This window comes from Eptatretus burgeri, chromosome 12 (assembly GCF_056783735.1).
Source record: "Eptatretus burgeri isolate ZD-2024b chromosome 12, Ebu_testis_v1, whole genome shotgun sequence".
Lineage (NCBI taxonomy): Eukaryota > Metazoa > Chordata > Myxini > Myxiniformes > Myxinidae > Eptatretus > Eptatretus burgeri.
The window spans coordinates 64,634,062-64,661,379 of NC_140972.1; the positions used below are offsets into that span (position 1 = coordinate 64,634,062).

Genomic DNA, 27,318 nt, shown 5'->3' on the forward strand with positions numbered 1-27,318 from the left:
CCATGTCTCTCTCTCTCTCCATGTCTCTCTCTCTCCATGTCTCTCTCTCTCTCTCCATGTCTCTCTCTCTCTCCATGTCTCTCTCTCTCTCTCTCTCTCTCTCTCTCTCTCTCTCCATGTCTCTCTCTCTCTCTCTCTCTCTCTCTCTCTCTCTCTCTCTCTCTCTCTCTCTCTCTCTCTCTTTTCTTGCTCGATCAGATCACAAAATCCACTTTGAGCAACATTCCCAGAAGTCAGCAATGACATTTAAATAAGGGTCAGGAAACCAAAAGCCATAGAGGAAGACCGCATTGTCATGGTAGCTGAACATAATAGGATATAATGAGTGATAAGTATGGAGTAAAGACTCGTTCACTGACTGTTTAGCTTAAACTCTGATTTTCTTTACATCCAATGCAGTAAATTCTCATTTCTTTTTCATGGGAGTAACACAAGTGGGAAAACAGCGCTCAACATCTTCTACTTGCATTTTATAACCTACTCTTGTTGATAATTTAACATTGACATGAAAGTCACTGTATTTGATCAATCTGGCTCGACATAAACAATATTTGTAAAGGGATGCTGTAACTGTAAATAATCATGATGTGCATTCTTACAATGTTCAATAATAATAATAGGTTTACTTGAAACAACAAAAGTGAATGCTTTTCAAAGCTCACATTATGTTGTAAAATTAAAATAAAGAGCTCGCTGATGTTCTTGAAAATGAAAGTTGTTTAATATCCTTCTTGGAGGGCCAGCGCATCATAATTTAATTTCGGGAGAAATTTTCCATCAGTGTTGGTGTTAAGGTGGTAAAGACAAGGTAATGGAGATGTGTTCACCTGTTAAATAATGATAGTATTTCTGGAAACAATTATAATACACGACATACTTTTGCACGGCTTTTGTTGAGTGTTCAAATTGAATTGATGAATCTCAGTTTATGTATCATGCATGGAGAAATTTTGCTTGGTCTTCATCAAAATCACTTCTTATGCTTGCATGACTTGGCATCTTTGTTTTATGAAGACCTAAAAAAAAACTGAGATTTGTAAAAAATATTAAAATTTGCTGACAAAATTAAACAAGGTGCATATTGTATGGCACAAGCTCCGAAGGCCTTCCGCAAACCTGAGGTCCAACAGACCAACTCATTGTGAATCCATCGCAAGGAAAAAGGTCTGTCGAGTGGTCATGCCTCTTTAATGAGCACAACCACAACAATAACTAGACAAAGTAATTTGATGTTAATATGTCGATGGATATGCCTCCACCTACATTAGATGTCAACCGACTGTTACATTTGATTTAAATTAAAGGTCACATGAGAGAGAAAATAGAGGTAAGTAGAAGAGAGAAGACATTAGATGATTCTAACCTGAGTTATGATCTGCAAAATGAATTTCAAAGGGGCACATGACCTTTGACCTGTTGAACCTAAAATTGATCCGGTTCATCTTTGTATCACAGTCCATACTTTGCCTAGTTTGGTTGAAAACCCTTCTGTGGTTCACAAGTGATTGCAGTCACAAAAAAAATTCAATCAAAGGTCACATAACCATAGGTTTTTGACCTTTTAATCCCAAAATCGAATCAGTTCATCTTTGAAGCAAAGTTCATACTTTTTCCAAGTTTGGTTGCAATCCCTTCATTTGTTCACAAGTTATCATGGTCATGATTTATTTTTATAGCTGGTTCGAGATTCAAACCAAGGCTAGAACAGCTCAAAGGTGAGCGTACATACCTCAAAGCTATCCTTTCAACCCAGCATCATGTGCTCGGTCTTATTTGTAAATGATGGCTGCACAGAAGATGAAGACCATTCAGTGTTCGAATTGTCAGTGCTGAGCCTTGCCTATTAGAAAGTGATATACTCCATGGAGTTGCCTTCATTTTTTTATATGGGATCCTCTGAACAACAGCCAGTATTTATGCAATTAAATGAATGAACATTTGCAGTTTGGACATCTTACCTTAGCTGCAGCAAGGTTCTAAATTCTCCACATTCCCAAAACACAATCATTCAGGAACATGTACACTGCATGCCTGCAGGGATTGCAAAGGAGAAAAGACACTGCAGATGCACACTCAGAGACAGCGCAATGTCCAGCAAGTGGTCAGGCAGAGGTGTCCGTATCGAGCAGTGCTCAATGTCAATACAGTGACCTTGAACCAGGACTTCAGCCCAGCACAGCATGAGTGAAACCAGGATTCAGTGATCGCTCTCTCTCTCTCTCTCTCTCTCTCTCTCTCTCTCTCTCTCTCTCTCTCTCTCTCTCTCTCTCTCTCTCTCTCTCTCTCTCTCTCTCTCTCTCTCCCTCTCCCTCTCCCTCTCCCTCTCCCTCTCCCTCTCCCTCTCCCTCTCCCTCTCCCTCTCCCTCTCCCTCTCCCTCTCCCTCTCCCTCTCCCTCTCCCTCTCCCTCTCCCTCTCCCTCTCCCTCTCCCTCTCCCTCTCCCTCTCCCTCTCCCTCTCTCTCATCGGGCCGACAGGACAGTTCAAAAGTAGCGTACTCCCCTCTGAGCTGTCTAGTCTGGGTTTGATACCAGATTCATCTATATTCTATCATCCAGCTTTGGACCCGTATGCCAGTAGTATTTGATTCTGTTTGTGCACATGAAAGATCCGACAATATCTTTCACAAATTGTAGGCCAGTGTGTGCCTGCAGCCTAGGTGAATTACAAATCCTCATGTAATCAACTTTTGGGGCTCCACAGAGTCCAAACCTGCGTCAGGGCTCTGAGATTCTGTTCCAACTTTGAACCAGTCGTCCAAAGAATGGTCTGAAACATGGTCGGGATACAGTAACAACTCTCTTGGCCATTACTTTAGTCATGACGCCTCACAGCAGTGGTGCTCCTACAGACAGCTCTTACATCATCACCCCTTTTATGTTACCATGTCCTTGCTCTGGTCCCTGAGTAGTGTAAACAACTGCTTTGAAAGTCAAGGTCCCTTCTCACACCTGGAAATTCCTCAATGTGTAGAGTGTGTTTAAAATGAAGTATGGATTTAAACAAATAGTTAGAGGTGCCGGAAAGCTTGGTTCACATATTGCATCACCAAAAACTGTGCAGGTCCATTCTCAAAGAGTTGCATGGCATATAAAACAGACATACAGAAACACTGGCCTTAAACAATGAAAGAGCATGGCCTGAAATCTTCGCTTGGAAAAAGGTACACATAGTACAGTCCATGATAATGCAGCCTGTGCCTTCTACACAATGATTTTGACCAACCTGGTTTTGCACTGAGTAACAAAATGGCACCTGTTTAGTTTTGAGCCAATCACCTGGAAGCATATTTAAATCGGCCCAGCCGTTTTTAGCCCCCCCACCCCCAGTGACAATGTCTCAAATGGCATTGTTTTCGGGTTGTCCGTACGTCCATGCGAATTTTCTCTGTTTTCTCTACAACCACTTACTTATCCGATTGACACTAAATTTTGACCATTGATGCAACACTCATCATGCAGAATGTTTTTTTTAATAATTATGACGTCATAGGTCACGTCGGGTGGCAGCCATGTTGGAAAAACGGAAAAATTTTGGACCTCTGTGTCTCCTAAACCCCAAGAAGAAAAAAAATTGAAACTTGGCACCTGGCAACTACTCTGCATTCAGAATAAGAGTGCTTTGACTATGACATCATCAGTGAAGTGGTCAAAATTTGATAAGTAGAATGCTGCATTTGATCAGTATGAAAATTTGTCAGTATCATCTCGGGAAATATTTCAGCACATAAACAATTGTTATGACGTCATCTGTCATGTGGTTTTGAAGCCATATTGTTTTTTTTTTTTTTTAAAGGAAAAAATCTTCTTCTCCAGAACCGCTTTACAGATCGAAGTGAAACTGCACACAAATGATCGACTATCCATGCTGAATAAAGTTTGATAACTATGATGTCATAGGTCACATGGTCTGGCAGCTATCTTGGATTTACTTCTTCTCTAGAATGGCTGTGTAGATTGAGGGGAAACTTCACATACATGTTCCCCATCACTTGGGGATATGAGGGTGATAAAGAATAATTGATAAGTCACATGGTTCGGTGGCCATGTTGGATTGAAAAAATATTAAATAATGTTTTCTCTGGAACCACTTATCCGCTTGGCATCATGTGTACCCCTCATGGAAAACAAGGGCAATTTTTTTGATGATGTTATATGTGGCTTCCTTATGACGTCATAATTTCATGTCAAACGCTTTATCCGATCAGTATGAAATTTTTTGAGGGTCATCTAGGACTAAATTGTAATTGGCAAAAAAAAGGTGATGTCATCCATCACGTGATTTGGCAGCCATGTTGTTGTTAACATAAAACCTTCAAAAATCTTCTTCTCCATAATGGCTGAACAGATTGAGGCAAAACGTTGCAGGTATGATCGCCTATCCATGAGGAACCAAAAGTTCCCCACCTATGGCATCATAGGTCATATGGTTTGGCAGCTATGATTTTTTTAAATGAATAAACATTTTAAAATCTTCTTCTCCATAACGGCTTGACAGATCGAGGGGAAACTTCACTTCCATGTTCCCCAAGCCTTGTGGATACCATGGTGTTCATGAATAATTAATAGGTCACATGGTCTGGCAGCCATTTTGGTTTGTACAAAATTCTTTGAAAAGTTTTTGTCTTGAACCACTTCATCAATCGATGTGAAACGTCACAGTTATGATCTAGTAGTCATGCGGAACATATGGTTTAAATTTCAACCTAATCGGACGTATGGTCTGGCAGACAGAATTATTTGATATTTTAAATGTGGATTCAGGGATTTAAATCAAACTTGGTCCAAGTATGTCTAATGATGTAGTCGTATCTGGCAACGTCATGACGTCAAAGATTTTCATTCTAGTTTTTCTATGATTTTCAGACCTACATAAACATACATACAGAGAATTTCCTCTTGGGGGGGGGAGAGGAGATTTTGTGTTTGATGAACTAAGCAATAGGTGCCATTTTGTTACCCAGTGCAAAACCGGGTTGGCCAAACTCTTTGTATAGAGGCACTGAGTGAAACCACCCCACCCCCATTCCCAAACTCAAAAGAGTACACATAATTTTCATGAAATGCGAGCCAACATGTGGCTAGTGAACAAATGCATTTGCGCTTAATTCCCTTTGCCGTATGTATAACTGCATGATTTATCCTCTACTCCCATGTAAACATAAAAAGATGAATTCCATACGCTCGCCCATATTTTACTCTGAAGCCTCCTCAGAGACAGCTAAAGCATGACGGTGCAAACGTTTCATGGAAAATCATGCTGGAGGCTCTGGCCCTTCCATCCACATGTCTTCAGGGAAGGTGCGAAGGATTCCACCTGTTTTTGAAGATTCTGACAACTTCCATGAAGGACATTGTGCTCGTGGACGTCGTGCTCATGTGAGAGCAGGAGCTTCATTCGGCAGTCGGACTGGCTCAAGTGTCCAAGAACCCCATGAGTGAAGCGGTGAACCTGTCATGGAAGAGTCTTGCACATGACACAATTAAAAGGGATAAAAGTTAGAATTTTCCTACCTTATATGTTTGTTCTCTGATATGCTTTTACATCACAGCCAAATCCACATAACACAGAAGGTAGCAAAAAAAAAAATCGTTTTTTTTAACAATGCCCACACTTCCACATCATGATGCTTGCTCTTTGAAAAAGTTTTGCTGTCAGCCTTCAGAAAAGTGCATCAAAGGTGGAAATCGAAGTCAATCTCTAAACTAATCTCTAAACTTTTTTTTCTTCGGAAAAGAAAAATTTGCTTGCCAATACTTTTTGTTTTAGTCATCACAAAGCGTATAGGAAGGGACCATGGAACGTGAATCACAGATGCTGTGCCTCATGAAGGATTGTTCCGTAATACAAGTTGCACGACTGCGACAAATGCTTTCAAGCTGCTAGCGAGGGACAATTTTTTTCCGGCTTGTCCCTGCGGGGCAAATGCACAGTGTAAGGATATAATCTCAGCAGTTCCGCAAGGCCCCAAGTTTGAGCCTCCCACGTAATCTCCATGAGCAAGGGTCATGGGGAATGATAGCAATTTACGGCTCGTTCGACAAGGAATTGCTTATAAATGTTTACTGGGAGAATGTTGTGCCTTTAAATGATTAATAGGAGCACTTTGTTTGTCCCGCTACATGGGGTGACATCTTTTTTCCTTGTTTTGGGACTGAAAATTCCCTGCAAAAAATTGGTTTGTGCTGACCCCTTTTATTGCAAGAGCATGGTGTGATGAAAAGTGAGGGGAGAGGGCAGAGAACATTGTAGATTGTGGAAATGGTACATTGATTGGGATAGGACCTACTATATCTGATGTCAGAAAGCATGTCCTTCATTCAACTTAATTGTTGTAGCTGTTTGGTCAAGGTTAAAGTTTAAAAAAAGGAATGTAGAATTAAGTGTGCGATGTGGCAGTGTGGGCCGATATGGATTAGGGAATATATATTTATTACGTCCACCATCAAAGGTGGGCGGAGGTTATGTTTTCACCCCTGTCTGTCTGTCCTCTTGGTTGTCTGTCTGTGAGCAGGATATCTCAAAAGGTTGCAGATGGATTCAGACGAAACTTGGTGGACAGGTTGGGTGTGTGGCAAGGAAGAATTGATTCGAATTTGATGGAGATCCAGATCTGGAGCCAGATGCGATAAAAAATTTTTTTAATTTTTCAAGTGATTCTTCACCGTTGAGAGATGGGGCCAAAAACGATACATAGCATGATATTTCAAAAAATTATGGACGGATTATGACAAAACTTGGTGAATGAGATGGGTAGGTGGCAGAACAAGCCGATAAGATTTTGTTTCAGATCCGAATCCAGATTCAGCCTATCAGTGGGATCCAAAACGTAAACTGTTCAGCCTGGCAGAGGTATACGCTCTACCGAGTGCCATATTCTAGTTACATATGCAAATATGGTGGAATTTTAATGCTTCCATGCTGCAATTGGAAAAAAATATATACGTAGGGGTTCCAGCACGTGTTTTGCAGTGAAAACGTTTAAATCTTATGAATATTTTCAAGTGCTTTTGTGTTTGTTTGTGTGTTTATACGTTACCCTTTCACAGCAAAACCGTAGCACCTTAAGGCCCCCGACTTTTGGGTGTCAGCACTTCAGAATCTGGGCAAGGCTGAAAGCTACCACACATTTTGGTTTTGATGTCCGTTTTGAGGCCACCAAAGGCCGCTATGTAGTGCATATTGGGAATGTGGTCAGTCAGTGCTACCGCTGGCCCATAAGCAAAAGGTAACCACCACGAGGCCAATAACTCCATAGATGTTGAATGTCCAACACGTCCTGATACTACCACCAGTAAAAACTCACCCAGACAGGCAGCAAATGGTAGCCCAGGTATATTACCTATATCACATATAAATTAACAGATTATGGGGAAAAGGGGTGAACTGGTCAGAAATTCCACCATAGTTGTTTGCAAGCATAAATACAGGGAATTAAAAATGTGCATGAGGGGGGTTGGAAAAAAATAATTGCAATGGTGGGGAGGAGGGGGGCAAAACATATGTTCTGGGGGCAAACTCCTCATTCCAATACTTCAATAACAATTTCGAGAAACATCACACCCAAAATCCCATACCATTTATATTTACAGTAAATAGCATATATTCCCACGTCACTAAAGACAAATTATAAGACAAAGAAGCTATCTGCAAAGGAAATAAAGCATAGACTTTTTTAAATCTTTTTTTCATAAAGTTGAGGAAGCCATCAATGTGAAGTTCACAAAGTTCTCACCTCACCTTTCCAAAAGTTCAATGAGAAATCTTGTCTCAACTATTGATGATATAACTAATTTCCATAAAAAGTTTATATAAAGCCAAAGCATACATTTTTATCAAACAGTAATGAGATATCCTGCTCTTCTGTCCCGGGCTTCAAGCAGGCGGTGCACATTTATCTCATGTCATCCCCCATCTTTGCCCATTATCATTTCTATCCCCATTCACCTAACCTCACCCAACCCTCTTATATGCTGCTGCATTCCCTCCCCTCAACATTCTCCTCTTTTACTATTTGTTCATTCCCTTATACGTTGCATCCAAGAGTTTCGCCGCTGCCCCACCATCAATTCATAGCCCACCTCACCTCGCTCTTCCGAGACCCTCAATTGTATAAAGAAAATAAAAACAATAAATCTGGTACAGCAGCAGACATGTGGTTGGGAGGGGGTGGGGAGTTCACTATCCCTCTGTTATCTTACCATGTCACCACAAAATGATGTCAAGTAATTTTAGAAATGAAATTTTTTGGACACTTGCCAGAGGAGAGGGCCTTGCTTTTGGGTTGTTTGTTTCTCTGTCTGTCTGTTACTTGGCAAAAACATTTTTTTTTGACAAGTATGTTGATTGCCTCCATTTGTTTGTTCCTGCTCGGCACAGCACTGCTCGGCTTGGCTCAGCATGGCACCACACGGCTAGGCTTGGCTCGGCTCGGCTTGGTATTTACTGTGAGTGCGATAACTCTTTTGTTACTTGGCAAAAAAAAAAACATTTCACAAGTATGTTGATCGCCTCCATTTGTTTGTTACGTCTCGGTACGGCACGACAAGGCTCGGCTAGGCTCTGCACGGCACGGCATGGCATCGCTCAGCTCGGTATTTACAGTGAGTGCGATAACTTGTTTGTTTGTTTGTCTGTCCGCTCACCTTCAGCCAAAACCGCTCAACCAGTTATTCTTTAAATTTTCGGAGCTTATGTTCACCAACCCTGCAATGGTCACACATTGAAGCCAAAAAGGTCAACATATGCCAAAAAGGCCAAATTGGGCCAAATTTTCTAAAATCCTCAAATATCATCCGATTGACATGAAATTTAAACAAGATTGGCACATCAGATCAATGAATTCAACCACCTATTGTTTTTGAGGTTATCTTCAGTCAATAGGTCAACATGGTCAACCCAACAAAGGCCAAATTTTTCATTGCTTCGAGAATTGTCAATTTTCATCCAATTGACTTGAAATTTGAACACCATTTGCATATCAGCTTAAGGTATTCAAGCACAAATTACTCTTGAGATCAACATTGGCCAAAAGGCCAATTTCGGACAAATTGGGCCATATTTTCTAAAATCCTTAATTTTCATCCGATTGACTTGAAATTTGAAGAGCATTTGCATATGAGGTCACTGAATTCAACCACCTATTGATTTTGAGGTAAATGTAGGCCAAAAGGTCAAAATAAACCAAAAGGTCAACATCGGCCAAATTTCTAAAATCCTCAATTTCAATCCGGTTAACTTTAAATTTGAGGAGCATTTGCATATCAGGTCACTACATATAACCACTTATTATTTTTGAGGTCAATATCGGTCAAAAGGCCAACATAGGCCAAAACATCAACACGGGCCAAATTTCTAAAGTTTCTAAAATTGTCAATTTTCTTCCGATTGACCTGAAAATTGAAGACCATTTGCATATCCGCTCACTGAATTCAAGCACAAATTATTTTTGAGATCAACATCGGACAAAATGTTAAAATAGGCCAAAAAGGCAAATTTGGGCGAAATTTTCGAAAATCCTCAATTTTCATCCAATTGACTTGAAATTTGAAGAGAATTTACATATCAGGTCACTGAATTTAACCACTTATTATTTTCGAGGTCACTATTGGTCAAAAGGTCAACATAGGCCCAAACATCAACATGGGCCAAATTTCTAAAGTTGTTTCTAAAATTGTCAATTTTCATCTGATTGAAAACAGGATTGTCATATCAGGTCACTGAATTCAGCCACTTATTATTTTTGAGGTCACCATTGGCCAAAATGTCAAATAGACTAAAAGGTCAACCCAACATGGGCCAAATTATAAAATTGTTTCTAAAAGTCAATTTTCATCCGAAAAACTTGAAATTTGAAGACCTAATTTCTAAAATTGATAGAGAGGGCCAAAAACATGTATATATATATATATATATATATATATATATATATATATATATATATATATATATATATATATATATATATATATATATATATATATATATATATATATATATATATATATATATATATATATATATATATATATATATATAAACATTCTTTTCCCAAAACGTTTTGGACGAGTTATGACAAAATTAGGTGGATGAGTTGGTTGAGTGACAAGAACAAGCGGTTTAGATTTTGGTATAGATCCAGCTCATCAATGGGATACAAAACGTGAACTTTTCAACCTGGCAGAGGTATGCGCTCTACCGAGTGCCCCTCTACTTTGTTCTGTTTTGCCAGGTGTCACTCTATGAGTGATTTTTTATTTCTTTGTTTGTCCGCACAGAGCTTTCATGTTTTTCTGTGCAACCGCTTCTCAGATTGAGAAGAAACTTTCAACATAGGTGCGACTACTCGTGTAAAATATTGTAATAAATAATTATGACGTCATGGGTCACGTTGTCAGGCAGCCATGTTGGAAAAACAGAAAAAAGTTGGACCTCTGTATCTCAAACCGCACCAAGGAAAAAATTGAAACTTGGCACATGGCAAGTATTCATGGGGAATAAGTGATTTTATGATGTCATCGGTGTCTCCGTTATGACGTTATGATGACGTCATAATTGCATATGTAGAACAATGCATCTGATCAGTGTGAAAAATTTTGAGGGTCATCTAGGGATAAAATGGTCCGCAGAAAAAACTTGATAGCATCATTGGTGACATGATTTGGCAACCGTATTGTATTTTGTTTTTAAAAAGCCTTCAAAAATCTTCTTTTCTGAAGTGGCTGAACAGATCGAGGCGAAACGTTACACGTATGACTGCCTATACATGAAGAACAAGTTTCACACATATGTCATAGGTCACATGGTTTGACAGCTATATTGGATTTACCCTAAAACCCATATGAAAAAAAATTATTCTCCAGAACGGCTGGACAAATTGAGGGGAAACTTCACACAAGTGTTCCCCAAGCCATGGGTCTACATGTTTATTAAGGAACAATTGATAGGTCACATGGTTTGGCAGCCATATTGGATTGAAGAAAATATTAAATAATGTTTTCTCTGGAACAGCTTCATCAATCGATGTGAAACTTCAGATTTATGATCTCGTAGTAATGTGGAATACAGATTTTAAATTGCAACTTCATTGGACGCATAGTCTTGCAGCCCGAATTCTTTAAAAAACATTTTTTTGAATAATGCTCACTTGGCTGTGCCTTGATGGTTTTGAGGGTTGAGGAGTAGCATCTAAAATGCGAATCATATTCCTCCTAATGACTTCAGCTTTGCTTTTTGCTTGTTTGGGTTCCTTCTGATTACTCCAATGCAGGACTGTACCTATTTGGTCTTCCAATTGATTTGAATTGAATTTTTTTTAATCCCATTCTAAATTCAATTGAATAATGAAGAAAATATTTAAATGAAACGTCATGGGTCAGGGTCAGCTGTCTGATCAAAGCTTGGTTGCATCAACGTGGGACGAGTTGGTACCGGGTCATCACTGCCAGCAGTTATAAAGTGGCAGCTCTAATTATGTCTCATTAATTACGTAAAACACCACTACACAAACGCCACACAAAATACACCACACAAAAGAAGTCCTGGCGAGGGTATGTAATCTCTGATTGCTCATTTTCTTCTTTTAAAATTTTTTTTTGTTGATTTAACATTCAGTTTTACACAGTATTGATTACTCAGTGTAAAGAAACTCTAAAACAACAAATCTTTCACTTGCTGCCTGAAGCTTTTTTTGTTCTCCTTCAGAACTTTCCCAATATTGTTTGGTCTGACAGCTTCAGATTCCTGCTGATTTCCAAGGCCATGACCTTCCTCTGTGCTGCTTCAGGGGTGTTTAAAAATTAATCCTGAAGTCTTCAAACTTGTCTTGTGACTGCATTAGTAAGCGTTAAACTTTCCTTGCCTCATGTACGACCAAAACTGGAGAAGATTCACAAAACCTGAATGAAGAATTTTCCTCCTGAACAAAATAAAATTGTTGCACTCAAATTCTCAGAATTAATTCCTTCATTTTACTCGATTCGTTTAATCATTTCAGCTCAAATGAATATATTAATCAAAATCAACGCTCTCGCTCGTATTTCTTTTGTCCTTTAAAGAAAAACATCCACCCGTAATATGTAAATGAGGATGGGCATTATGTCAGTGCAACATGTTCATTCCATGAGTAATTCATTCAAAGTGAGTGAATTGTGTGATCCTTACCCCGGGTTGGTTGGTGAAATTCTGCACAACTGGGTAGGAGACAGAGCAAGGGGAATGGGAAAGTGATGTGATGAGATGCTGGACATGCCCACGGGAACATGATAACTGGTGTGCATGTCATGGTGATGGAAAGGAGACGAGCAGTTTCAGAACCTTGAAAAAACTGACAAATGCATTGTGAGCTCCTCAGACTTCAGACAAGCTCTTGTAATCACATACTGCTTGAACCCTTGACACACATACACACACACACACACACACACACACACACACACACACACACACACACACACATACTTTCAGTTTTCCCACAAACAATGTCTTGGGTATCAATGCTGATGCTTTGCATCTTGCTTACAACTCATTGTAATTGTACAATGTAAACTTAAATATGGGACCATCTTTTTTTTATTACCTCTGCATGTTGGGTGAAGGTGCTGGGGTGAGAAAATTTAAATTGAGGTGATCAAAATAAAGACCAATTACTGCACCGTAGTCCCAAGAAGGAAACCAGACATAACAATACAAGGAAGGCATCAAGACCTGGTGTTTATGTCAACGTTTGCAGATCCATTAAAACATTGCACACTGTTCCTTGTGGGTAATGGTCCACGGTGATTATATCCTGTGGAGATCTCAATTCACAAAGCTGCCAAAGCAGTAGTCTACGTACCGCAGGTACCGCCAAAGCAAACTTTCCGGAAATCATGCTGCACTGGATGTATGCAGATCTAAAAGGTTATACTACTACAACGGCCCTCTGGAGTTAAAATGTTTTTTGCAAAAATAAAATGAGCTTTTTTTATGGAATATTTCTCTACATCAAGCAGAGCGACACGTTTGCCTTTCTTGCAGAGCAGGCAGTGCAAAACAACCAGGCATATATAATGAACTCAGGGCTGAAGAACCAAATTCTGGGAAAAGTTTCCTCAAGGAATTCGTGCTTTGTTGTTTATTTTACACCAAATTGTTCAAGTCCCCCCAAAAAGGAGCTGACACTCGAGGTCCCCCGCATTGTGGGTGGTATGAGGAATAGATATCTGTAATATGAAAGCTAAATGTTGAACGTTTTTTTGAAATATCGTTTACAGAAGAGTACATGGACAGATGATCGGTGGGTCGGGGAGTTCGTGCTAATGTCTCCCGCCTCTGTCATTGTCGGAGGGGCAGGGGACAAAAAGTGTTCCTGATTCCAGAGAATTAAGTGATGCAAACGTTACCTCCGATTATTTTCCCATAAATTTTGCATTTTGAGTTTACATTTAAAAAAAAAAAAAGTCACGTCATCTTTGTTCAATCTTTTACATTTTTGGCAGAAACACTTGCAAATACCAAGTAACAGGAATCTCAGGCATGAGTAAAAGTCATTCAGCTCATCATGATTATGTTGCACTCCCAACCCACCATTCCCACATCATGCAAGCTGCGCTCACAATACATTTGAAGGAATACATAAATGAAGGGTTCTTTGGAGGGGGGGGGCACTGAGGTTATTTGGCAAAATGTGGGGAGGATGTTTTATGTTAACACTGAGCAGCAGCCAAGGTAATTATGGTATGTTCTAGCATCTGTACATTTGTGCTTTGTTGGCTGGCCAACAACTTGCTGTTTAGGGGGCATGAAACAACTTTGCTTGACAAGACTGATCTTTCTGACAACAAACAAAGCTGTTTCACTGACTGGCTCACTGTAGAAGCCGTTGGGTGTATTGTCTCCAGACTATGAGCATCCACCTTACAATGACCTTCAGATGGCTCAATCTCTGTGTGCATGATGTACAGTTGTTTTGTGAGTTTTGGTGGTATTCTATATTAATTATCTGGTTTAACCATTCGAAAAAGACATTGATGCTTGATGTCTGCCTTTCAGTGTTGCCAAGACCTAATTCTTCCAGTCAAGTGTCAGCAACAGGTTCATTCTGCAATTCATCTCCTGGGAGTGGCAGGGGAGGGAAGGGGGGATACGATGCAGAAAGGATACAAGCTTTAAATATTCTTACAGCACCGGATCTTTGCTAAAGTCTCTATTATTGGTGAGTTTGAAGACGAAGTTCGGAAGGCCACTGGAGGTTGTGGCTGCTTAGGCCTTACCATCTGTTGGGAGATGCTGATTAACTGAAGCACCATGTGCAAGGAGTTTAAAGTCATGCTGCTCTCCCGTCACCTGTCTAAACAATGGTGCCACCATCCTCAGACACCGAAGTGGAAAAGTAGGATATTTTCCAGATGGGTTTCCAGATGGATTTTAGAAATAGGAAATTAAAACATTCTAGAAGATGTTTTCATTCATCCATAGAAAATGTGGGGGAATCTAGCAACTGGGTCCACTTGGTGCAAGAAATAAGCATGAATGTTTTTACTGAGTTTTTTTTATCCATCCATAATCCCTGCCCTTTTTTATCCCTGCCCTCCATCACCAAAAAGAAATAGACATTTAATAAGATGCTAACATTTGTTCAAGAAAACATGAGTAAACCTTGAAAGAAGCAATTTTTGAGAACAACTGATGAAAGCTTGCTTCACCATGTCCACTCAAGGTTGCCCACACCCGGCATTTTATACGGGCAACCAGGAGCAGGTGCAGCAAGGTGTGAGGGGTTCATCGTTTTTATAATGTTCTCAATTTCTGGACTCTGGATCTAATCAGGAATGGGTCCAGATTAGCCACTAGGTACCAAAAAGGAGACGTCGAGTCTCTCTACTTTGCACTATTTTATGAATAAAGACATATTGAGCAACAACTGCAACCTCTGATAATTCCCAAGTGATTCTTTTGACATCAGCCATGTCGTGTCGAAGATTCACCTCAACACATATCTGTTTCACAAGCAATCAAGCCTGAACAAAATCAAGCTGTTTCTACAGATATTGTTGGGAAATCCACCAAAGTTCAAATTGACGCTTAATGGTGTTCACCTTCAAGATCCCCATGTTCACCACATCTCAGATGATCCTCCATCCAAAACAACCACCTCTTTCCAAGATTCCAGTTTTTACTTCCTGAGAATTTGCGGCTGTATCCATCTTGTCCACCCCCCGTGTCCTCCCCGAGCCCTCATTTTTTCCCCACATTCCTTATTACCTCCTCCACCTAAGGTGGATGGAGGTTATGTTTTCACCCGTCTGTTTGTCCATTTGAACGTCTGTCTGTGAGCAGGATATCTCAAAACATAATGGATGTATTCGGACGAAATTTGGTGGACAGGTTTAATGCATGACAAGGATTAAATGATTCAACGAATTGGTGAAGATCCGGATCCAGATCCGGATACCAGAATTATTTGAGTGATTCTTCACCATTGAGAGGTGGGGCCAAAAATGATATACAACACAATATCGCATAAAGTTGTAGATGGATTGGGATGAAACTTGGTGGATAAATTGGGGAGGTGACATCAAGAAGCTGATTTGATTTTGGTTTCGGTCCGGATTCAGATCTGGCCTATCAGTGGGTGACAGAATGTAAACTGTTCAGCTTGGCGGAGGTATGTGCTCTACCAAGTACCATTCTAGTTTTTCCAAGTTTCTCCCTGTATTTTGTCCCTCAACCCAGCTGTTGGTGTGTTTCCCCCCTCTATTTATAATGTTCAATTTGTTATGTTACCTCCTGGTCCGTATCTATGTACTTGCCCCTCCACAGCCTCGACATTGTCGACAAAAAAGGTGCATTTTCTCATATAGGGATGTATAAATCAAAAATCAATCATGATAAGATCCAGTAATTCTCTGTTTTTCAAATTTCCTACAACCAGACTAACTGCACATCTCAACCCTTTTGTTCCTCACTTCTCCTGTCTGTGGAATCACATTCCAGAGGTTGCTCAATTCCACCCTTCCCTCCAGGACTTCAGGTGGTACACCACCATCTCTTGTCCTCCCCCATCTCTTCCACATTTTTTTTTTACCCCCATTGAACTGACCTATTCCAATCTTCTTCCTTGCAGGTTGTGTTTCCTCCTTTCTTGAATCTCCTTCTTTCCTGCTCATACATTCTTTTGCTTGTTGTCTCCAACTGTCACTTCAACTCCCATGAGTCATCTTGCTCTTCAATGAGCATCGATCTTTTCAAAATAAAAATTTTAAAAATGACATTTGCAGAATATCTGAACCAGGCGGACGAGTTCCATTGAACTTTTAAAGTCATCTTGGGAAAACAACACACTTCACATAGAGATTTGATATTTACCCATAACTAACATCTCTCTTTCGTCTTATTGTCTAATAAAAATGGTCTTTTGGTATTTGACAAAATATCTTATAGAAGTCGCTCCACGTGTTTAAATTGCATTTAGTGAAAATATTTTTCAGTCTTTATTAAAATTGTCATATTTTTCTCCATCCTCACCCTCCTCTTTACGAGACAATGCAAGATCATTCATGTGGAAATGCATGACCTCTATTCTTCGATTATAATGCGTACTCACTTTCGACAAATTGGCTGTGACTCTTCAGCAATGCGTTTACTGCGTCTTCTATAGAAGGAGGACACATGACATCACAGTAAGGTCACAAAACAAAAGCTCAGAGTTGAATATGAAAGGCTTGAAGAAAGATATTTTCAACGGAAGCAATTACACGTGGCTGCTTGGTGTATGTGTTGGAGAAACCAAGAGGCTTATAATGTAAAACTTTTCATGAGCACAGACTCTGCAATTTAAAGGTTTCTTTCAATTGTCAGTGAGGATGAGATGACATTCGTCACATTACGTTGTATATTCTTGATGAGCAGTCACTGATTCATTGCAGGCATGTGAAGCGAAGGCTTGCACCTCGTAATCCAGGAACGCGATTCACCGAGGCGAGAATTGAAAACATGTTATATTTGCAAGAGAAAAAAGAAACTTTTCACTTTAAAGTTTAACTGTGTTCAAACCATCTTGAAACACATACTCGTAAAGCTATGCAGAGATGTGTGAACATATTTTCATCTATGGCCTGGGATTTCTGATTGGATGTGGAGGATTGAGTTGCAAGAATTGTCCACTGCAGTGTGACGTGACGGTCGGGTGAGAACAAACATTTGGTGTAAACTATATTAGAGGTGTGCACTAACTACCGTGTGATATCCACGCATGTGTGTCAACAACATAGAAGATTATGAACACTAAAATATGATCCTGAACTTTGAATCGATTGGAGCTTTCAATGGAGTCCTTTTTCATCTTATTCGCACAAGGGCGTCGGCCAACGTTCCACAGCATGGTCAAAGATGGTTGTGGACGGCTGGACACCCATTACGAGTATCATTTATCTCCTGGCTCTTCCAATCAAATTAGAGCATGGAGATTAATTATGGAAATCATTGCCATCTGTCATAATTCCATCCAAAATGACGTCATAATTCGCTCCAGAATGATCGGTGCGCACGCGTATAAACTCCTAGAAACAGTGGCATTCGGGGTGACATAAAATACATAATGTATGCGACATAAGGAATGTTACCGAAAATGGCTCACAAAGCTTCGAAAAGAAGGCTAAGATACTTGGAAATGTACCTGCAAGAAAGGAGTGTGCCTCTGCACAACAAAAGAGTTGGATACATTTCTCTGTTCACCCAAAAACCTGAGATCCTTCAACTTTCTGGACTGAAAACTACTGTCGACCTAGACCAGTGCAAAGCCTGTGGACGACGCATTCCAACCAACCTCCCCTGTCATCCCTGTTTCACTTTGCTCACTTGTTCTTGTTTCCTTCTTTCAGGCTCTGGAGTGCTTTTCATTATTAACTTTGGAGCACCTCAATAGCCACATTCTTTGGTGGCACAGATCCCAACTGAAGCATTTATTTTTGTAACTCTCCTTGGCGCTTTATCTAATTATTTCTCGCCACTCACTATCTTTAGTTCACAATTTGTTCATCCTTTCCTGCATATTTTGTCTTTGTTCTTTCCCTATCTTCCTTATTTCTTCACCTTCTGACCTTGTGCAACTTGGCTTTCGTAGCTGGACCCTCCATGTCATCTACTTCACCCGGGCATCCTGCCAAGAGATACATTAAAGACGTTCTGTGAGTGACATCAACGGCCAACAGAGAAACAGCGGAGCTGTGGCTGTACGTGAAGTACGAGCAGAGAGTGGACGGTTTCATTTTTAGTCAGGATGTGGGAGCCGGCATCAACAAGTGTGAGGTGTGCAGTGGTCCGTCCTGTCCCCACCTATCTCTTTCTGTCCTCATCTCATCTTACTTGCCAATCACTCATCTCATCATACTTGTCAATCACTCATCCTCTCCATTCCACATCATATGCATGATGCTGGCACACTGTAGTCATTAATCAACTAAGTCACCATTGAGGTTCTGGAGGTGGATATGTCACATAGTGGATAAGTTAGGAAAATATGCATGCTGTGATTAATTCTTGTACATTCAGTATATGTCACCTGATTATTTTTCTCTCCTTGTAAATACTTGCATTTTGATTACTGTCACTAACAGCCACTTCCTCAACAAATTGTGTCCTGACTAATTATATCTGACAGTGGTAAAAGACTGCTGAGGTGTTTGACCAGGGCTAATTAGTTATCTCAGTAAGATCTCAGACGCGGTTGCGCAATGTTGGATTCCACTCGGCCGACTGACTAAGGTCTGTGGTGTGACCAATGGCATGGTACCCACTCGTATTCGTGCTTTTGCTGATGGCAACAACAATCTGGGTGTGAGATCCGGTGAGAAGTTCTGGGTGCAACAAGTGATCATCGTCTCTTAAAGACCCAGCTGTCCTCTCGGAGTTATCCAGAGGCAATGTCTGTCACAATATATAAATATATTGTGCACGGGGTGTAAGCTGGAATGGGCTGAGTCAGGGATTATGAACCAAGGATGAAAGTGTGGATGGATGATGAGGGGTTGAGACTCAAAGGGAGGTAAATCATTAACGAAGGACAAGTTATTCATTGAGGCATGATGTTGTTCATGAGGGGGTTGAATGTCAGAGGAAGTTGTCATTAATCAACAAATTGTTAAAAGGAGACAAAGTTGTTCACTAAAAAGAAAAATTAATTAATTAAAATAAACAAACAAAAAATGGAGAAAACGAATGTGATGGTGATGGTGGTGGTGGGGAAGAGACAGAAAGAAAGAAGACATTTATTAATATCGATACTTTTCCTCGTTCTTTTGATTTTCTTTTGGTGTGGGGGGGGAGGGGGGGAGGAAGGGGAGAGAATAGTTGGGTGAGGGTTTCATAACAACCATGAAAGGATTCGGCTAATTTCCATCAAAATCCCACAGCCAGTGTTGAAGAGTTTAAAATGTCAATGAACAGATGGACGGATGGATAACGTTCCTTAGCATTAGCTCCCCAAGCATAAAAATTCAAAGTTCATAAACAATAAAAAAAAAGTCATTGTTCGACTTCCCATTTCAAAATTTAAAACGAAAATCAACAAACTCAAAAAGTCATTTGATAATTGTTATATATTCAAAAAAAGTCACGACCATTGTTGAAAAAGTATTCTCAAGAAATGTACACAAACCAATTTGTTTATAAGGATTGCATGTTGCTGATTTAAGAAGAACTATTTTTAAAACTATACAGACACAAGATTCCGTTTCTAAGCAGTAAAACCAACATCTTCCAAACTTCCTCATGAGTAAACAGAAAAACCAGTGTCGTGCTTAATCGCAGCATGAAAGCGGTATTTTAACATGGGCAGTCATGCCAAGGTGCACAGGAATTCAGTTCTCTTTGACCCTGTGATCTCTGGACAGGAAAATGACATGACCACATGAAGGCTGAGACTCTGATCAAAGGTTATCCCCACTCTTGATCCACCAGGGCTCATGACAAGCTACGCTAATGGAATGTGTGACCTTAATTCTACGAACTTTGTCTCCTGCTTTCACCTGCTTCAGATGTGCTGAGACTTCAACGATTGTATAGTTATACGGAATCGTTTTGTGCTTTGTGTATGATTTTCATTTACTCGCTTATCATTCAAGGAAATGGGGATTTCGTACAAAGTTATTGATTTATGCTAAGAAGCTTTTGGAATTCATATTTTGAACTTTTGTAATGTGATTTATGAACGGTCGGTTATTGATTATTTTTTATCACTTTTAAAAGTGTTCATAGGTTGCTGATGCTTTTTGATTTGGAGAAAGCATAAAATATCTAAATGTTCAAATTATTCAATGGAAGAAATGCAGTTTGCTTGTTGCACAACAAATGTTTAAGGGTGTTTTTCTTACTTGATTCCAAACAATCTGGACGGTATAAGTGGGCTGGGCACATAGCAAGAACAACCAACGGACAAGTGGAGGAAAAATGAGAATTACAAACTGGAGACATAGAGAAAGCCCTGGAAGAAAAATGAGAATTACATACTGGGACATAGAGAAAGCCCTGGAAGAAAAATGAGAATTACAAACGGGGACATAGAGAAAGCCCTGGAAGAAGCAGAGGTAGATCAAAGATGGGATGGAGATAATTAATTGATGAATTTGAGTAAAAAGGCCTCAAATTCCATTGAATGGACCATGGTGATGGAGGCCCTCATCCTGTATGGACTAAATAGGCTAATTAAGTCAAGTCGCTCAAGGTCCGCCAACAACCCCCTTCTGGTAAAATTACCAAAATCACGAACCACTGCTCACCTTCACTCTTTCATTCCTCTTTTTTCCCGCCTTTGGAATAAACTCCCTCACTCTATTCAATCCCATTCTTCCCTCCAGGCCTTCAAACCAGCTGTTTACCACCACCTCTTATCATCCCCCATCCAAATCCTCGATCTTTTCTACCCCCGATAATCCACCCAGCCCACCTCCTTCAAATTCCCTGCTTTCCTTCCTAAAAGTCCCTGTAATGTCCATCTTGCATACCCCGTGTTCCCTGCCCCATCCCTCTCCCTTCCACAGATCTCCTAATGTCTCTGTTCCCCATTGTTTTGTCCTTCCCACTCCCTCCCCTCTTGTCTCATGCCCCCCTTGCTGTGCGTTGTTTGTTAGCTCTCACACGAGCCTCGAGAAGGTATACCAAAAATAATCAGGTCAAGTGAAGTGAAGTGGAGTATTTCTCTCACTTGATAAAAACCATCAGTAGCCATTTTATATTCTAAAGCAGGGGTCTCCAACCTGCGGCCCGCAGGCCACATGTGACCCCTCAGACGGATTTATGCGGCCCGTGGTGCCATATTAAGTTTACATTACAATGCGGCCCGCGATACTGCCAATTTGCCAGGGTCAATGATCAAAGCGTTCTGTAATTTTTAGTATGATTTTGATTCATATTAGACACGTGTTTTTAACACGATTATTCATTTATCATATTCATTGGCAAGAAAAATATATTCAGCACTAATTTTTGTTTAAATTTCCGCATATTAATTATACATTTTTTTCCCCGGAATTTAGCGTCCTTTTTTGGGTGCGGCCCTCTGCCCCTCACCACTTTGGTTTTGTGGCCCTCCGCCCAAAAAGGTTGGAGACCCCTGTTCTAAAGCTTTCTTTTGAAAGAGGTATGTGCTATGTGCTGTATTATTCAAATTTATATAAACAAGAGCGATAATTTCTTTGCAATACGTGTCCCCTACAGATGTTATATTTTATAGAACCCAATGTGCATACATGAAGCAAAAAGATGCGTACAGCTTCTGTGCATGTATAATACATCATAGTTATATACCTGGGATCATTCCAATTACACTGGGTCATGGACTAACACCCAGGCCTAAGGCCTGAGGCCTGCCGATCTGTGCTGTTTCATGGAATGGTGGCGCATGATTTTATTAAGGTGGAGTCAGGCCAGCTGTCCAGCCAATGGGTGTAAAGCAGTGGGGGTGGAGTCAGAGCAGCTGAACACTGACCCAATGAGTCATGTGTAATATGTGATATTTTCTAAATCTAAAAAGGGCATAACTCTGTGAAAAAAATTTGACGAAACGCCCTGAAACTCGAACTTGTTCTCTAACTTATCATAATAAAATCATGTACCAAGTTTCAGTTGAATGTGTTAAAGGGTCTGGGACAAAAAAGTTGGAAATACCATGCATCAAGAAATATTCAACCCCCTCAGTCAATACTTTATAAAAGTGCCTTTGACAGTGATTACAACTTCGAGTCTTCTTGGGGATGTCGATCAGCTTTGCACATCTGGATGTAGAGATTTTCTCCCATTCTTCCTTGCAGGTTTGCTCAAGCTCTGTCAAGTTGGATGGCGAGCGTCGGTGAATGGCGATGTTCAAGTCTTTCCACAGATTCTCAAAGGGATTCAAGTCCGGGCTTTGGCTGGGTCACTCAAGGACTTTCACGTTCTTTTTCTGAAGCCGTTCCAGAACAAGTATGCTTGGGGTCATTGTCCTGTGGGAATGTAAATCTTCACTGCAGTCTCAGGTCTTTTGCACTCTGAAGCAGGTTCTCCTCAATAATTTGCCTGTATTTGGCTCCATTAATTCCCACCTCTATCCTTACAAGTCTCCCAGTCCCTGCCACTGAAAAGCATCCCCATAGCATGATGCTGCCACTGTCATGCTTCATGGTAGTGATGGTGTTAGATGGGTGATGAGCTCTGCTTGGTTTCCGCCAGATGTAGCACTTTGCATTCAGGCCAAATAATTCAAGTTTAATCTCATCAGACCACAGAATCTTTTGCCTTGTGCTCTCAGAGTCTTTCACGTACATTTTTGCAAACCCCAGGTGTGCTGTCATGTACCTTTTTCTCAGGAGTGGCTTCCGTCTGGCCAATCTCCCATAAAGCCAAGATTTGTGAAGGGCTGCAGAGACTGTTGTCCTTCTGGCAGGTCTCTCCCATCTCAGCCAAGGAACTCTGTAGTTTTGTCAGAGTGGTCATTAGGTTATTGGTCATCTCCCTGACCAAGATCCTTCTTGCCCGGTTACTCAGTTTGGTTGGATGGCCAGTTCTACGAAGAGTTGGGCTAGTTCCATATTCTTTCCATTTCCAATTTTACCTTAGATTTTATTCCATCCACAAACAGGATTTACATTGTAACGACCATGTTTCTGTACCAATGGCCAATTATTATGGAGGGCTACATGGCATATGATTTTTTGGAGCAGCTGGCTTATCACCAATAAACATAAACCTTCCACTAGAAATTTAAATTACATTTGTCTTTGTGACGGATTAAACTTGGAACCAGGTGTGACATAGTTGAGCAAATGACCACGGATCTTTCATGCTGTTAATTAATTATTTTGAATATCAGCAACTTCTCAAAACTACCCAGAATGAACACATGTTTCAAAGCTTGATGAGGCCCTTAAACATAAACAGTATGAAGTATGCACACATTTGGACACATAAGACAAATCCAGATAAGGTATGGATTTGTAATATGAATTTTCTTGGTGTCAGATGAGAGTCTAACCAGGAGGTTTTACACTTTACTCGACAAGTTCTACTGTGCACAAATGAATGGCAAGTATCCACAGAACTCTGCAGGAAAGGATCGCAACAGCTTAGCAGGGACAGATCTGTGTGGACGTGAAATTCAAGTGAACCTGGCTTTGGATTATCAGAATAAGGAAGGGCCTAGTCTGGGCCTTCCCAATCCCGCTCCCCCGCATTCCTTAGAGATCAGTGGTATCAGCTCTGGTTTGGAAAGGCAGCCAACGATTTATCCCACCGTATGGTTGCTGCCAAATCTTTCACATACCATTTGTGTCCTGTTCATTAGTTACTTTGGAGCTTTGAGGATTTAAGTAAATGCATCAAAGCTGTGGACTCGTTCCCAGACTCTTTTCTAGTTGCTCCACCAGAATAAATTGTTTTGTAGTGCAGAAAAGAGCAGCCTTTGTTCCTTCTTATTTCCCTCATTAATACATTACATTGAACACAGCAGGACGATGGAAAGGTCATTCAGAGGAAATTCCATGTCCAGATGTTTATCACTTACTATGGTTCTCACAATCTCCCGTGTCAAAGTCCAGCGGAGGCACAATTAGTATTTTCAATTGTAAATCAAAAGTACAGAAGAAGGGTAAAGCCGATAGTCATTCAGAGTGACCTCTTTTAACAAGGGAAGGGCATAAGAGTCAATCGCAAGGAGTGGACGAGCATCATATGTAGACCGGACAAAGTGGTGCAGGCAGATCATCCCACTTTAAAGGTCGTCAATGAGCCAGCTGGGTTTGTTTTTACCGGACAATCGAGTAGTGACATCTGGCAGTTCTGAAACTCACTCGATTTCATGAATCTGAGAATCCAAATCCCAAATACTGCTTCCTTCAGTTCGATTGAACATACAAATGTGTGCCCAGTATCCTCATCAATGTGCCACCACTGCACCCAATACTGAGGGTGCAAAAATGTATTGCGTACATGAAGTTTATAACACACAGATTAAATGTACAGCAATCTCAGCAATGAAAGGTAAGAAACTGAGATGATGATGACCTCAGTGAAGGTAAAAAATAAAAAGTACAATGAAACTGAGTTGGCCTAATGATGAGATAATTGAACGTTGACTGCGTATTCGAAGATGATAATGAAGATTTATGGACTTAACTCTAATCTCGAGGTCAGCGTTGTCTTACTCGATATCTCCCACATCTTTGACACTGTCTGACATCCGAGTCGGTTTTCCAAGCCCTCCGCTAATGGCCTCCAAGTTAATGACATGCTTTTGGTTGTTTTGCTTCCTCCATGCAAGCAATATTCTTTTTCCATACTCCCGTTGGTAGCTGTTTTCACATGGGAAACTATCCTGGGCACAATCATATTGTTACGGTTGTGAAAATTCGCATTACACCATAAAGAGTCCTCAGGTGAGATATCTCGATAAGTCCATGTGTAGTTAGCCCACACCCGTTGTATAGAGGCTGCGATATAGAATATGTGTGATTCATCCGGGCTGCGACGCTTTGAGTTAGCCATTTTTTCTTTCTCTGTTGTTATTTTTGACCATTAAGCCGCCAACAACGCAAACAGCCACTACCTTTACCTTCACAACTCCATCCCACAAACATCGCTTCACCGCCATTCCCAAACGACACCATAACCCTCAAACCACCACAGAAAACCCTCCACCACCTTCGCCTTTCTCCTTCACAACCAACAACCGCACCACCTGTGAACACTGAACGTCGGGCTGTCTAGGACCCATTCGGCGATTGGTGCCAAACGCACCGAGCCGTGAGCGCGAATGGCGGCCTTTCCGAGGGGAAAATTCGGATCCAAAATGCTTCACGCCCACTTCCCCTCCGTACAATGGGCGAACGCGAGGCGGCTTGGCCCCGCCTCCAAGCGCGTGTATGTGAAGTCCGTTTATGCAAATATGCGGATCAAGGGAGGTTCACGCCCCTTTTTGCCCGACCAATGGCTGAGCAGAGGGTGGCGTGGCCCCGCCTCCAATCGCGTTTTGATCCTTATATTTGCATATCGGCTCCTCCTGAGACCTATAAAGATACGAGCGCAAGGCGACTCGCGCGGCGAGAGAGTGGAACTGGTGGAGCTGAGTGGGGCGGGAGTGTGGAACTAAAAGAGGGTGAAGTTGAGCTTGGAGAGAAGTTGCGGAGGAGTTACAGGGAAGACAGCGGACGGCGACGAGGTTGCGGTGTGGGGGTCGCTTGACTCATCGCGAGATCCAGGCCAGCCAGCCATACCCCTCTCCCTGATCATCAACGATTCCCCCCCCCATTCGCGCTGAGATAGTGCCGGGGGGGGCCGTTCCTCCCCCACCCTAAACGTGGTGCCAACGCGACCGCTCGCGCGGAGCACGCCGGAGAGGACTCGCCGACCACGCCAGCGCACGGAGTCGGGGCGCAGCGGCGCGAACATTGCGGCTTGCCCGCCATCGCGTCACGAGGAGGCGGGTAAGACCTCCCCGGTCTAGTGGACCTGGCCGATCGTCCAGGATCCACGTCCATTTGATCTACGGACCTGTCTGCCTCCTTGCCATTGAGGGTGGCTTTCTTTTTCCTTTGCTTTTTGTGTAAATGCTTGTGGTGGCGCCGTCTGTTAAGTAAAACTGTGTAAGTGTTGCCGTGTGTCGGTCTTAGTCGGTAGTATCTCTCTTTTACTGTTTCTTTCTGTGCTTGAATACGTGCCTTTTATTATTACTGTAGCTGAATATACGTACTTGCTTTGTGTCCGTGTGTCGCGCAATAAAATGCTTGCTTGTTGAACTGTTCCCGCTCTGCTTCGTCTCCTTTATTTTTATTGACTCTCCATCCTGCATCGTGTAAGAGATTGGTAGTGGGTGTAAGTTCCCGGTAACTAATCTGAACCGTCGAGGTCGACGATAACTCCGCTTGGTTATCTCTGCAGTACGGAACGAACTGCTTCAGCGGTTCGTGTCCGAAGTCAACCTGCGGCGAGGTACGATCGCCCGATTAACCATCCGCGTAGGTACTTAGGTAGGTCGAGTTTGGTGAACAACCCTATCCTACGCGGGTGGCCGATTGGCACGATTGTGGTGAGGTCGAAAGACCCACCCGTGACTAGCTCCCGGTGTTGTTCCGAGAGGGTCACGACTGAATTGTCCGTCCGGTGGGCGACGTGCCGCGATTCGAGTTACGTGGCCGATCGCACGCCGGCGGGCGCGAATTCGCAACAATATTTTCTGTCTGCAATCAACAAAGCTGTTTATCTTCCAATAATTACCCTCGCCGGAGGAGAGGGTACATTGCATTTGTTTCTGTTTGTCTGTCTGTCTGTTTGTTTGTCAGCACACAATCTGCCAATGTAGACCACCATTCTTACACATTATCTTTTATCAACTGATCACCAAAATAAAGTATAAGTCGGGTATGCTTACGCATCGTGTAAGCATACGAACCGTGCTTCCCCATTGTCTCGGGTCGTTCACCTGCATTTGATTTTTCATTTATTTATTTTCATTTATTTTTTTCATTCATTTATATTTTCATTTACGGATGCTTTCTGACGGTTTCTGTGATTTTACCTGGTGTAGCGGCTACGATGTCCATCGGCACACAAAATTACCATGCTTCTCCTTTGTATCGAGTCACTTACCTGCATTTTTTTCATAATTTTTTTTCATTTATTTATATTTTAATTTATGGATGTTGTCCAACAATTCTGTGATTTTTCTCGGTGTTATCACTTCGATGTCCATAGGCACACAAAATGCCACCTTTCTACGTCACCCGGAAGGCACTGATCATTAATATCAGTCAGTGAGTCAGAGTCAATCAGTGGTTAGAAAAAGCTTTATATATTAGATGCGCAATTGGAATGTG

The 27,318-nt window shown here is 41.3% G+C and overlaps 1 protein-coding gene across 15 annotated transcripts in view; it reads left to right on the forward strand.

Moving 5' to 3' along the window:
• LOC147015767 (uncharacterized) overlaps positions 1 to 26,327 on the forward strand; it is a 239,677-nt gene extending 213,350 nt beyond the window's left edge. For 10 of the 15 annotated variants that reach the window (XR_015049843.1, XR_015049839.1, XR_015049840.1 and 7 more), the window contains 3 exons: positions 18,102 to 18,286; positions 21,511 to 21,614; positions 22,285 to 26,327. The gene's annotated coding sequence lies outside the window, so the exon portion shown is untranslated. Of the gene's footprint in view, positions 1 to 5,203; positions 5,442 to 18,101; positions 18,287 to 21,510; positions 21,615 to 22,284 lie in introns of those variants that run through there. The other 5 variants (XR_015049850.1, XR_015049848.1, XR_015049837.1 and 2 more) reach the window with 4 other exon arrangements.
• The last annotated feature ends 991 nt before the right edge of the window (positions 26,328 to 27,318 follow it).